General features: G+C 38.0%; 1 long non-coding RNA gene across 1 annotated transcript; it reads left to right on the top strand.

The window, feature by feature from the left end:
• The first annotated feature begins 2694 nt into the window (after positions 1-2694).
• LOC308396919 lies at positions 2695-5252 on the top strand. Its single transcript, XR_013971659.1, has 3 exons — positions 2695-2781; positions 3699-3791; positions 3922-5252. It is a non-coding gene; the product is annotated as an uncharacterized lncRNA (long non-coding RNA).
• The last annotated feature ends 9165 nt before the right edge of the window (positions 5253-14417 follow it).

Below are 14417 nucleotides of genomic sequence, written 5' to 3' on the forward strand. Positions count from 1 at the left end.
AAAAATCCACAACAAATTAAAAAAACGCAACAAATTAAAAAACCGCAACAAATTAAAAAACCGCAACAAATTAAAAATCCTTGACGGAAAGGGATTGTCTGAAATACCGGAAGTCGAGAGTGATGTCACGAGAGGGGGCGTGGCCAGGATTTTTGGTTGAGGCGCCATGTTTCTGGGCCGAACAAAGCGCTAGCGAAAGAGGAGCGAAAGTACACGGATAACACCAGCTATGGTTCGTACTTGCTGTGCCGTCGGTTGTAAAGTTAGATCGCACGACCGGCAAGGGAATAAGGTTGAAAATGGTTTATCTTTTCATTCTTTCCCCACCTGGAAGCAACATGAGGCAGCTCATGTATCGGATGTTACCAAAAGAAGGCGTCTAGTCTGGATAGCAGCTGTGAGACCAGCTGATATCCAGTTCTCTTCCATCTCCAAATATCTGTTGGTGTGCTCCAGACATTTTCATTCCGGTAAGTTATAGATATGTTCATATCACTCTTTATCGGTCTTTTAAGTCTGACATCACTAGCCGTGTCTTGGCTCAAACTCCCAAGAGCACCTGCAGGTCCATAAATCACACGATCACTGTGGCATCACTGAGTGTTGAAAAACTATCTAAAGTCTTTCATCTGTAATAAAATGATCAGCGTTCTGCTCTACCATGTGTAACAATTGAGTTTATCATCCAGGCATCCATGAAAACGAAATTAGCAGGAAGTTAGCTCGCTAGATTCCATCTAAATACAATATAGCATGTCCTAACTGAGGGATTTTGGAAACAAAGTCAAACGTACAGCTCTGCTATCACTTCCAACATAAATGAAGACAGAAAACTAAACAGCAGTGACGTTTGTAGGGTACTGAAGTTTGGCTAGCTGGTGTAAAACGATCCGCATTGTTGCTTCTACTTTAAAAAGAAGAACAGCGACATGGCTGCAGGTCTCCACGACTCCGGCCATACAGGTGCAGTGGGCGGCTTCAACCTTCCCTGTGATGCTCACAATGACCCATGGCTGCAATGCTGGTTCATTCAGTCTTTGAGAGTGCAGTACCTGAAACATACAAGTTACTAGTTAATTTAAAGACAAAGACTCTAATGAGCTAAGGCCAACATAAATGTGTTTTATCTACTTTCAAATCCATTTATCATAAATGTAACAAAGTGTTTAGAAAGTTAGCACATACATGTAATTTTCCATTTTTTTATGTATCCATCTATAGAACGCTGCATGTTATATTCCAAATCTGCCTGTTCTCTTTCAGAAACCTGACTTCAGAAAATGAAACTAAAGTATGTAATCACTTTATGGAGAAAGCATAAAGTTTGACTTTAGGTGACAATTATGGACACGTAATATGATAAGGAGATTCTGCAGGTCATTAATCAATGTATTATAGTAAAAAATGTATTTTTGTGACAAAGGACACAAACACGGAAGCAAGATATGTAATTAGGATTATTTCTAATAAATATGAATAAATAATTGCAATTTCTTTAACCACTGAGAATAACTAAATCCTTCAGGACAATGTCACATCAATGCACTGAACTCACTATGGCTACGTTCACACTGCAAATCTTAATGCTCAATTCCGATTTTTTTGTCTGCTTGTTCACACTACAAATAAAATGTGACAGCAAACGCGCTCCTTTGTGAACCCTCAAAGTGGCCCACATATGCAAAAGCAGATGTCACACACAACACGCTCTGTTTAGACCCAGACCAAACAGTATTGTTTGACTGATGGCCCTTAAATATAAAGACTTGTTTCAGACTTTGCTTTAAGTTATTTTGTTATTTACATATGGCCTAATAATTATCCTTATTGCCATTTTAGAGAGGAGCGGTGCTTCAAAGGATATGCAGCTTTCTGTCAGAATCTGCAGATTATACAGTATAAATAAAATGTTCATGTTGTCTTCCCAACAGTTTCACTAACATCTACACGGGATGGACACGAAGCGCCGTTGTTCCTGACCACCGAGAATCCTCACGATAACTTTTATCAAGTGGAAAAAGTTAGTGTTTATATTATGCTAACATAGCTGTGTCGCTAACGGTCACGTAGCACATCGTTTTACACCAGCTAGCCAAACTTCAGTACCCTACAAACGTCACTGCTGTTTAGTTTTCTGTCTTCATTTATGTTGGAAGTGATAGCAGAGCTGTACGTTTGACTTTGTTTCCAAAATCCCTCAGTTAGGACATGCTATATTGTATTTAGATGGAATCTAGCGAGCTAACTTCCTGCTAATTTCGTTTTCATGGATGCCTGGATGATAAACTCAATTGTTACACATGGTAGAGCAGAACGCTGATCATTTTATTACAGATGAAAGACTTTAGATAGTTTTTCAACACTCAGTGATGCCACAGTGATCGTGTGATTTATGGACCTGCAGGTGCTCTTGGGAGTTTGAGCCAAGACACGGCTACACTCTAAGAAATGACACACTGATGTTGGTAGCATTATGTAAATGCTTCATGTTAAAACTAATGCCACCAATTGATTTTTAACTTTAAACACAAGTATGTTGTTTTGAATTTAATTAATAACATAATATTTCAATACAACAAAATGCAGTAAATTAAATCCAATGTAAAAAGTTCATTTAAAATGAAGAGCACTTTAATTTAAAGAGGATTGTCCTAATAGGCTCTCCGTACTTCTGAGTTTGCACATGTGCAGTGTGGAAGTTTGATCATCCGCCATTTTCAACTGAGACTTGCATATGCTTAGCATCCTGGATAGAATCCATCGCCATCTGAGGATTATTTGGTAAGTTCAACAATTTAAGGATGACAAATTTGATTAATGTATACTAACTGATACACATCTGACACTTTCGGGAATACTTTTGCATTTTTTTTAAACAAATGATGCCTGGCAAATTTTTTAACACTCTAGCTTGTATACCTCTCTCACATGTTAGAAGTATGAAAACATTTAACAAATATTGTTGAACCTGCTTCGGTGTAATTTTCCAAAATCTTTTGCGATTCTTGTTAAGATGAGACTTGCCTACTAAGACCGACAGTTTTAAAATTACTCCCAACATCTACCGCACCTGCTCCCTGACATCAGTAATGACCACTGGGAGCGCCAGCGATCCTGTAGTTTGAAGAATGAAATGAATGTGTAGTGTATTTTAGAAATGTGCATCAATTAAGTTGCTACATTGTTTGAAAGAATTCTACTCCATGTTGATTTCTGGTTTAGTGTCAGAAATCTTCACTGAAGAAGCTTCACTTTTCTTTGCAAGCTCCTTAGACTACGATGACCTGGGGATGACTGTGAACCTTCACAGACTTATTGTTATCCACAAAATGTCATGATAGGACTTTAAGTCCATATTGCCCAGTTCTAATCTTCTATTTAATTTTAATATTTTTAGGGGCACAATTATTAAATATATTGTTGAACAATCTAGAATTGATTAAAGCAAAAATGAAAGCTTTCACGTAATGTCAAAATTGAAAAGCTTCGATATTTGGGTTCATATATTTGTTAATCTGACACAGAGGAGTCAGTGCCTTACCAATCATGAACCTCACTGCACATCACTGGTGTGAGTTATGAAACATTGCTTAATCACATATCTGCTATGTGTTAATATTTTTGACTTTGTTTTGTAAAGAGGTTGAAAGGAACCAAAATAGGAAACTTCTCTCATATTGAGTTCTTATCTCCACCAGAATCCCAGCGTTGATGTTTGACAGGAATGCATTCTGAAAGCTGTCTGTGTCTACTTAAATGAAAAGCCAGATGACCTGTTCAAGGAATTTTTGGTAAGTTAAAAAAGGAAAACGATCAGTTATTTTCCTTTTTTAAATTTGGGATTGGAAATGGAAGGTGGACTTACTTGTCCATATGTATATGTACGCAATTAACTTATCTTTTTTTAATTTTTATTTAAAGGATGTGGATCTTGGTGCAAGCAGAGAAACAGAGCAGCTGACTTTGGGAGTCTATGTTGTCAGACATGAGAGCAAACTCTGCAGATACACCTGAGGACATTGGTGTCATCATAGAAGGATGCACTGTGCTGCAAGCTCTTAGTGATGTGGCAAAGGGTTGTGCCCTCCTGCTTGGACTAATCTATAGTCTAAATCTGAGCTACCCAAAGCACCTGAAATACACATTTGAATTTCTTCAGAAGGTGCTGATGGAGTTGGATGGGAACAACCTATCCATGAAGGTGCAGGTTCTGAAAAACAAACTGCTTGAGTGAAACAGCCTGCAGTGAACTATAGAGGACACTGAACTTTAAGGTTCTCGAACCCTTCTCCTTGCACTTCATAAACTGTTCAGTTTGAATTGCCACAAGAACTTCTGCAAGGCCTTTCACTTTTCTGCGTTCTTTGTTCTTGAACCTTTACCAACATCCAACTACACTGAAAAAGACTGCTCCTAACTTTGGACTTCAGTTTAAGTTTTGAAGCAAAGGTTATTTTTCTAAATATGGACAAAAATGACACAAAAGTAATTTCTACCTGCTGTTTGCAGGGCTGTATTGTGGGCTTTTCATTGTAGCCCAATCAAGTTTAAATTAAGTCATGTTAATGTTAAAAATGTTGGAATCACAACACTTTCCAGTTTTAATCATTTCAGTTTAACATGACATTCTGTATCTTGTCTTCCTGCACCTAAAATGCACTTGAATATATGTAAAGATTGTTTGGGGAAAAAGATCTAGAAGCATTTGAATTGCTCAAAGTGTGCTTCAACAAGTTTTACACAAAGTGTTATTAAAGTTAGGTTAACTGAATAAACTTGTGTTCGATTTATTTAATTTACAAACTTAAATAGACTAAGTTGCAATTCTGTTAAAGTGATTTAATCCTATAGTTTCAGTAGAGCGTGTTTTGGGTGAGTAGATTTATCAGATTTACTTAAAATTTGTTGTTCAAATTAAATATATCATACATTTTATATTTCACTAACCCAGTTGTGTGGAACCGGTTGACATAACTGGGTGGAGTAAATACAACATGTTATTTCTCAAAGTAAGTAGAGCTTGTTTTGGTTGAGTAGGTTTTATTTAGTCTTCTCAATTTAAATCAACAAGGTTAGTTATATCAACATTATGATATTCAGCTAATACAACATGATTCTTTTGATTTGCATTTAATTATCCAAATCTTATCAGATGTACTTAAAATTTCTTGTTCAAATTAAATGTATCATACATTTTATATTTCACTAACCCAGTTGTGTGGAACCGGTTGACATAACTGGGTGGAGTAAATACAACATTTTATTTCTTAGAGTGTAGTGATGTCAGACTTAAAAGACCGATAAAGAGTGATATGAACATATCTATAACTTACCGGAATGAAAATGTCTGGAGCACACCAACAGATATTTGGAGATGGAAGAGAACTGGATATCAGCTGGTCTCACAGCTGCTATCCAGACTAGACGCCTTCTTTTGGTAACATCCGATACATGAGCTGCCTCATGTTGCTTCCAGGTGGGGAAAGAATGAAAAGATAAACCATTTTCAACCTTATTCCCTTGCCGGTCGTGCGATCTAACTTTACAACCGACGGCACAGCAAGTACGAACCATAGCTGGTGTTATCCGTGTACTTTCGCTCCTCTTTCGCTAGCGCTTTGTTCGGCCCAGAAACATGGCGCCTCAACCAAAAATCCTGGCCACGCCCCCTCTCGTGACATCACTCTCGACTTCCGGTATTTCAGACAATCCCTTTCCGTCAAGGATTTTTAATTTGTTGCGGTTTTTTAATTTGTTGCGGTTTTTTAATTTGTTGCGGATTTTTAATTTGTTGCCGTTTTTTAATTTGTTGCGCTTTGCACTTCCCAGCCACCGTAGGTTGTGGGAGCAGCAGCCTACACAAGGACACCTAAACCTTCCACAGCCACCTCTTCAAGCTTATCCAGGGGAACACTGAGGTATTCCCGGGCCAGCTGTGAGATGCAATCTCTCCAGCATGTCCTGAGTCTCCCCCTGGTGGGACATGCCAAAAACACCTTACCCAGGAGGCATCGTTGTTCGGTGTCTGAACTACCTCAATTGGCTTCTATCAGTGTGGAGGACTAACAGCTCTACTCTTAGCGCCTCTCAGATGACTGAATTCCTCAGTCTAGGGGAGAGGTCAGCCACCTTTTCGGGGAAAGCTCATTTCTGCTGCTTATATCCGCAATCTCATTCTTATGGACACTACTCAGAGCCTATGACTATAGGAGAGGGTATGAACATAGATGGACCGGTAAATCATGCTCAGCTCTCTCTTAGCCACAATTGTCAAATGCAGAAATGTTGTATTTTCACTGTCTTTACAGTTAGTTTTTATTGGATTTGTAAAGAATAGTTAGATTTTCTTTAGTTGTTCTAAAAATACTTAACAGCCCAACGACTTTCCATAACAACACACAAATAGTTAGGTTGTTACAGCTGGTGAATCTTAATTGTTTACAAAGAAAAAATAAGGGACTTGAGCTTAAATTGCTTGGGCCCCACTTTTTATGGCATTTACACTCCAAATTGTAATTGTATCTTGCAGGTGGTTGTGCCAGTATTACCATGTCACCTAGATTTACAGTGTGTAACCAGTACAATCTACACAGGTAACTAACCATTTCTTTTATTCCAGTGGTCTTATTCCATTTTGAATTGATGGTGTATAAGGGCACCAGGCATCAGGCCTGCTTGGTAGGCTACACAATAGTGACCTAAATGATATAAATGAATGATAAAATGAATTACTGAGTCATTCAGTAACGATGTGCTGAACCACCAGCAAATTACACGTTTGCTGCTGAATGGAAAAAACGGAATAACATAGCTGGGAGACAGGAATGTTTTGTGTACAAAGGCGAGGACCAGGAGCAGTATATCCAGCTGATCAGGGTAGTTAGTTCTAAACAGAAGTGGAAGTACTTGTGGTAGAGATGGACCGATCCGATATTATGTATCGGTATCGGTCCGATACTGACCTAAATTACTGGATCGGATATCGGAGAAAAATAAAAAATGTAATCCGATCCATTAAATATCACGAAAGCACCTCACAAAACTTGCAACACGCCGTAACTCACCTCAGAACGTTAGCACGTCGGAGCAGTAGGCATCACGTGATAGAGCGGCTGTGGCATGCAGGACCTGTGGTGGTCTGGATAGCATTTGGAGCTTCGCTAGCAACCCGGCATTTCATCTCCGACAAAGTTATCCCCGAGAGAAGTAAAGCAAGTGTGTAAGTCCATCTCTGAATGTTTGTAAAACATTCCTGCGTTAAGCTTAACAACTAATATATGGAGCGACTGCCTCTCTCTCTCTCTTGCTGCTACTTCAATCATGAAACTGCTTAACGATCAGCTGATCGGCTTTTCTGTCGCGAGTCTGTGTCTCTAGTTTGCTTTTGGCCCACTTTGCACCAGAAAGAGGAAACCAGCGGCTGAACAACAGCAGCACGTTTAAGCTTGATAAGCTGTTGTTAGAATTTATTTAATATTACTTTCTACTCGAGGATCTTTTTCTACGTAGCTGACGCTGGTAACTGTGCAGGGGCGGATCTAGCAAAGTTTAGCCAGGGGGGCCGATAGGGCATTAACAGAGAAAAGGGGGCACAAAGACATACTTTTCTTTCTTATTCTCTAGCTTTTAATAAATAATTATCTGACACCCAAAGTTTTAATTTGATGTAAAATGAATAGAAGTCAATTACTGTATATAGTGACTATTAAGTCTAATATATATACCCTAGTAAGCTATAGTACTTTTTCCTTTGGGAAGGTACCATCTGTGCAGTCTGCAATTTTGTTGAAGAAAGATGTTGAATCTATTTAATATTTCTTGAAAAATAATTGATTTCTGTGCATTTTTTTTCACACTGCATCAAATTAAGGTTGATTACGTCGATTAAGCATCATGAGGTGGAGCGTGAGGGGTGGTTCCCTATTTTTTATTTATTTATTTTTGTTGTTGCTGGGAGTTGGAACCCTATTAGTTAGGTTGCTTAATATTTATGCTAAGTACTCTTTAAAATACCAGAATAGGGAGGATGGTGTAGGTTTAAGTTTATTAGATTGATCAGTATTGCTGAACTATGAAATATTTTTTTTTGCATACAGGTATAACAGAATAGCTTTAGTGTAGTTGTTGTTTTAAACTTGAGTATGAACTTATACAAAATGCAGCAAGATATTTAAAAAACAGTTTTGTTGATTAAAAAACACTATATCGGATTCATATCGGTATCGGCAGATATCCAAATTTATGATATCGGTATCGGTATCGGACATAAAAAAGTGGTATCGTGCCATCTCTAACTTGTGGTAAAAAATCAGTGCTCTACTTAAGGCTAAACTTTGTCAACGGTTCTCAAGTGAATTTGTATATCTCTTAATTTTTATAACTGGCAGTTACTTTGGTACTGGCTCTTTGTTCTAAGTAAAGCTTTGGCTTTAGCTATGATAACTCAGCCGTAATTAGCTCATGCCATATTCATTGTAAGTTTAAATCTGTTTAATTATCAGTTATATGGTTTAAAATATTTTAAGGTGTTCTTGGATGCTTTGAAATACATAAATACAATAAATAAATGATTATAATGCATATGAGAAGGTATTTATTTGTTGCATCCATCAGATACTGATGATTTTGAAAGGCCTATCAATCCAGCTGGGGTCCAGAACGTCCTCTTTAACTGTCACAAATGACTTCCTGAGCAGTAGGGGATTCCTATGAGATTCCTAATCTAAATTTCCTGGCTTGGCTCTTGACTTCTTTATTAAGATGCTGTGAAGTAGCCTTTTCCCAGTCTAATATGTTCAAATATGTATGAACATTTTGTTGATTACTCCATGCAATCCAAGAATTCACTTAAAAAAACACTAATGCTAATCAAAAAGAACATTAAGTCTCATGTTTACCAAAAAACATCTTGTCAATCCCCCAGACTTTTGGAAAATATTCTCTGACAAAAGTGGAAAGACTGCATTTCATTACATCTGGCAATGCTCTCCATCAGAAAAGCCCGAAGCAGCAGGACAATGATCCAAGACACACCAGCAGGTCACCTCTGAATGGCTCAGAAAACAAAATGAAGGTTTTAGCCTTCTTGTGAAATTCCAGATTGAGATTTTGATGACCTTAAAGAGACCATTCAAAAATGCTCCACTGTGTTGATTAAAACAGTTCTGAAAAACCAGAGTTGTCCAAAATTCCTCCACCACGATTCACTGCCAGTTATTGCAAACGCTTGATTGCAGTTCTTGCTGCCAAGTGGGGCTCAACAATTATGAAGTGTATGGAGGCATCTACTTTTTCCCTTTATAAATAAAACCATAATTTAAAAACTATATTTTACTTGGGTTATTGTATTAAAATTAGTCTGATTATCTGAAACATTTAAGTGTGATAAATATGTAAAAAGCCAAGAAATCAGGAAGGAGCAAAATACTTTGTGTCTTTTTAAAATGAAGCTACTTAATAGTCTGAATTACTACACGAAAAATTAATTTTATTGCGAGTGCAACAAAACCAGCAGAGCTCTGAGATGAGCAGAAAGAAACTTAATGGAGTCGAGCAGCTCTATCGGGGAGGGAAAGATGGCTGTGCAGCAAATCCATCAGCATCAGGAGAAAACAGTAAGGAAATCCAAGAGCACAGTTTTTGAATCAAATCAGGTCACAGGATGAAGAAGGAAAGTGTGGTGAGGAAAAATCTTGCATGGCTGCAGGGAACTTTTAGTCAGTCTGTGGGTTCAAAGCTTTATATTGAACTAGAGGAAAACTGAATTTGATTGTTGCTATCTAATTACTATACATGATGCCTTTAACCTAACCTAACATCCACTAAGTCACTTGTAACCAGTTAAGGGGTAGGGTAAGTGCTAGCTTAGCATCTCACCTAAATAGAATAGAATAGAATCTCTGGCATGCGCAAATCAAAATCTTATAATAGAAGAATTCTATGGTCAAACTGCTGTAAGAGACATGATTTGGAAGGAAACATCTTTCTGAAACTATGCTTGTTAAACATGTGGCTATAATCTAACTTAATTCTAACCCTACTGTTAAGTGGTTTGGTTGATGTTAGAGTTTATGGATAAAATATGAAAAAAATTCTATTAAGTAAAGTCCCTCAGAAGGTTTGCTCCTGAAAAAAGGAGATTTAAGATCATCTGATTAGCTGCACTGAATAGCTATGCAGATTGTTTAGTCACTTTGATGGACTTATAGGCATTCAGCCTAAAAGCTAAGACAGCAGGAAGAAAATCAGAAGTTAATGATAAGAACAAACGAAACAAAACACAAACAAAACACAAACATGTAGGGTTGGCTTATGTACGTATGTGAGTGTGTGTCTGTGTGTGTTTGTGTGTTTTCTTACTTACTTGGAGGGTGTCGTTCTTACTCAAAAACGACACCCTCCAACCTTTGAATACAAACTTAACCTAAAAGAGCACAGATTTCAGAATTTACTGTGACCAGTGCAACAGTGGCAAAGGACACCTTGTGGGACTCACTCCTTATGGCCGTTGTGACAAAATGACAGCTGGCTACTTGATACCTTGGCATGAGAACGTGTTTGAAAATCTAAACACATTGTCCAAGTCCACAGACGATCTGCACTGGAAGAAATACATATCTGCATCTTTGATGAGGAATTTCCTTCACATAACCTTTATATATTTGGTAATTTAATGTGGTTATAGTCTTAAAACGTATCGGAACTTTGAAAAATACAATACACTGTCCACTATTGCATTTCTGACTGTGACTGAATAATTAGTAGGTTCTACTGTACTTGCTATACCATGAACATAAAATAAGAAGCTAAGTGTACGTCTGAACAGACTGTGGTGGGCTTTTGATCTCTGCCTGACTCTTTTTCCTTTATCTCTGTTAGATCAAAATGTCTTTGATCCACGCTCTTCCATTCTGCATCTGCAAGTTCTGTTGGGCAGGATACTGACCCCCAAATTACCCCTGATGAATCCTCATGTGTGGGCACGATGGCATGTGAGTGTGTGCTTGATGGGTAAAACACATTCAAAGGTGCTGAATTAATATATGTGTGAATGGCTGAATCTAGTAAATTGTGTAAAAGTTGTTTGACTGTAAGAGTAGAAAAAAATTATATAAGTAAAAATCCATTTAATACCTTCATTCTTCAGTAGCTGTGCATTTTTTTTACGTTGTGTTTAGATAATAGTGATCATAACCACTACAAATGTAGACGCCTCATGGAAAGTATTATCATTTTGAAATATTTAGAAAAGCAAACATTTGATTCTCTTTAAACTAGTGCCTCTTATAGTGATATACTCAGATAAATTGCATATAAATTACAATTGTGTAATACATACATCAGAATACAACAGCTGCCTTTTTTACGACCTATGTATCTACACTAAACTATCTAAACTACATTTTATTTAGTATTGCACACCCATGCAAATAGTATTCTGCAAAAAGAACCCCAAACTTTTATGTTCATCGCATATCAGTGCTAAGTTACAGACTAAAATTAGTTGAGAATTTTACTCAGCAAAACTGAGGCTCAAATTTCTTGTATGTTACGTACCACACACAGATAATCCCATCCAGAGAAGCTTATTTGAGTAAATTGACTTGGGAGGTGGGACATATTAGAACTATGATCCACAGCACTAAGCTATAGGGAGAATTTAACTATTGAGATCATATTTTATCAATGAAATTGAACTTTTCAAATATGGAATTCAAGGAAACTGACTGAAGTTTATGTTTGGGGTTATATAATGGCTGAGTCAAAGCTTAGTCTATATAATATACAGAGTAATTCTTCTAAGTGTGTTTCAAGCTCGGGTCCTCTACCAGAGGCCTTGGACCTTGAGGGTTCTTAGCTGTTCCCAGGACTGCACTCTTCTGGACAGAGATCTCCAATGTTCTTCCTGGGATCTGCTGAATCAATGTCTCATTCACTCTTGGCATACAGCTTGATGTCGTCCATGTACAAGAGGTGGCTGACAGCTGCTCCATTCTATAGTCATTACCCCGTCTTGTTAATGAACTCACTGAGGGCGTTCAGGCCTATGCAGAACAGCAGTGGGGACAGAACATCTCCTTGGTAGATCACCCTCTCAATGGTGACTTGGATTAATGGCTTGAATTTGGCCTCTAGTGTTGTCGGCCACATCCCCATTGAATTCCTGATGAAGGCTCTTAGTCTCCTGTTGCTCTTGTATAGTTCTAGGCATTCCAGGATCCAGGTGTGGGGCACTGAGTCATAAGCCTTCTCGTAGTCCAGGCAGTGGACAAGCTGATCAGCCTAGTCTTGCAGTCTCGGCTAATTGCTCGGTCTACCAGCAGCTGGTGTTTTGCGCCTCTGGTATTCTTGCAAATTCCTTTCTGTGCCCCACTCATGTATTAAGCCATATGCCTGTTCACCTTAGCCGCTATGATGCCTGACAGGAATGTAGTACTGAGGCAGGTTATTGTGCGGTAGTTGGATGAGACCAGTCCCTTCTGGGGGATCTCTGGGATCCGTCCGGCCTTTGGTTAGCCATTCCGGGTGTCTCTTGTCAACTAGCAGTTGGTTCATTTGTGCTGCCAGATGTGGACTAAATGGAAGCAAGAGAAACTCTGTAGCACTTAAATGACAGAAATGATAATGAAGCAATCACCTACAGGGGAAAAATGGACTTTGGGCTCATTATGAGTTCACAGTGAAAGGAAGAAGCTCAGCATGTGAAGGGATATTTGCTTGAGATCACATATGAGGAGATCATGAAAGTGTCATTATGATTTATGGATGTCAAATGCACATTAGTAACATATAGCTTTGGTGAATTTAGGTTGTCAAGATCTCATTTTCCATGTGCCGTATCTTTGAAAAGAGATTTTAGCTCAGTGATATTAATAACATTCGTGAATGGATGGTTAGGTTTTTTGTTTTTTTTTTTAGAAAGAAATTTGTTGCAGTGATTTCTTCCTTCCCCTCCTCTTTCTGCTATTAGCAAGCAATCAATGTTCAATTGCCTTTTTAATGCCTTCTTCAGGATCTTGTTGAAAGTTAGACACACTTCAAGGTATCCGCCTCAACTTCTTCCACTACTGCCCCTTCATTTCTGCTCATAAGTGGGCACAAATAATAAAGATAATGTTCCCTGAGTAATGATTTCACATTTTCGCCTTACTTGTACCTCGTTATTAGTTAGAGCAGTACAGCAGTGAAAATTAATTTTCTTTTCATTTAGAGTGGACATTAACATGATTAATTTCAGCATGAAGTGGAGGAAACTGGAGGATTGCTGCAATATGAGAAGTGAAATCAATTTGCTGTGATGTGAGAAGAGCTGGGAAATGTGGGGTACAAACAAGTATGAAATTACCTCTCTGTCTTTTCCTCTAATAGGAATAGAGTATCATTTGGCACAGCCCCTTTGTGCCAGAAATGTGACCCTCTCTGTGGGATGAAAAGAACTTGAAAATGAAATCCTCTCTATCTATCAGCCATTATTTCAATATTGCACACATCACTTGTGCAGTTAGCAAGTAGAAAAATCAATTTAAAAGTAAAGATAAGAGCAAACCATTTAATTCAGTATTGCATCTTTTATTTTGCACCACTGAGTCTGTGCATTCACTGCAAACAGAGAATCTTCATTTTCTGAATCACAACCACCTGATTTTAGTAATGGCCAAACAATACCATGACATCACAACTATGTGAGGAAACCAATAATATACAACTCTTCAGCACAACAGAAGAATAAGGGAGGTCCAAAACTGATTTGGACCTTTCAGTACTTTACCAAAGGATGGATGACCAGGGTTATCAGAAAACAATTTCTTTACATTAGTACAAATGGCCAAGGCAAACCAGGAAAACCAGCCCCAGACCAAAACCGTGCAAAACTATGCTTTTAGCAATCTTTTGTCAAATAGAGCTGATGTTGGTGCAATCTATCTCTACTGGTTGAAGAAAAAAAGTTTGGAGATGCCAATCAGAGATGTAGCTGGTTCCAACCAGTCTATGTAGAAAGTTTGGCTCTTGAGTTAGTAACAGAAAAAGCATATGGTAATAGATCCTTCAATTGGTAGTGACTTTTGACAAATTCAATTTTTGCTGTAAAGGCTGGATTCGTTAAAAGTCCACAGAGGATTCAGAGCCAGAAGGTCCCAAAAGCTACAGGTTCATCTATTCCACTGCATTCTGAATAGGTCACAAATGTTTTTTGGCAGTAACATAAGGTGAATCCTACCCCATACTGTATTATCATTACCTTATGCTGTATATTGTCCTTAAAATGGGCATATTAAAAATTGGTCTAGAACAGCAGGAATTGTAATTTTTGTTAACTGGCTGGTACTTATAGTAGTTTTCTACTCTGAGCACTCAAAACATTTTACCACAAGCCTTACTTTTCTACCCACACACACATTCCTATACCTAAATGGTAA

Source organism: Rhamphochromis sp. 'chilingali' (genome assembly GCF_963969265.1).
Source record: "Rhamphochromis sp. 'chilingali' genome assembly, chromosome: 5".
Classification (NCBI taxonomy): Eukaryota; Metazoa; Chordata; class Actinopteri; order Cichliformes; family Cichlidae; genus Rhamphochromis; species Rhamphochromis sp. 'chilingali'.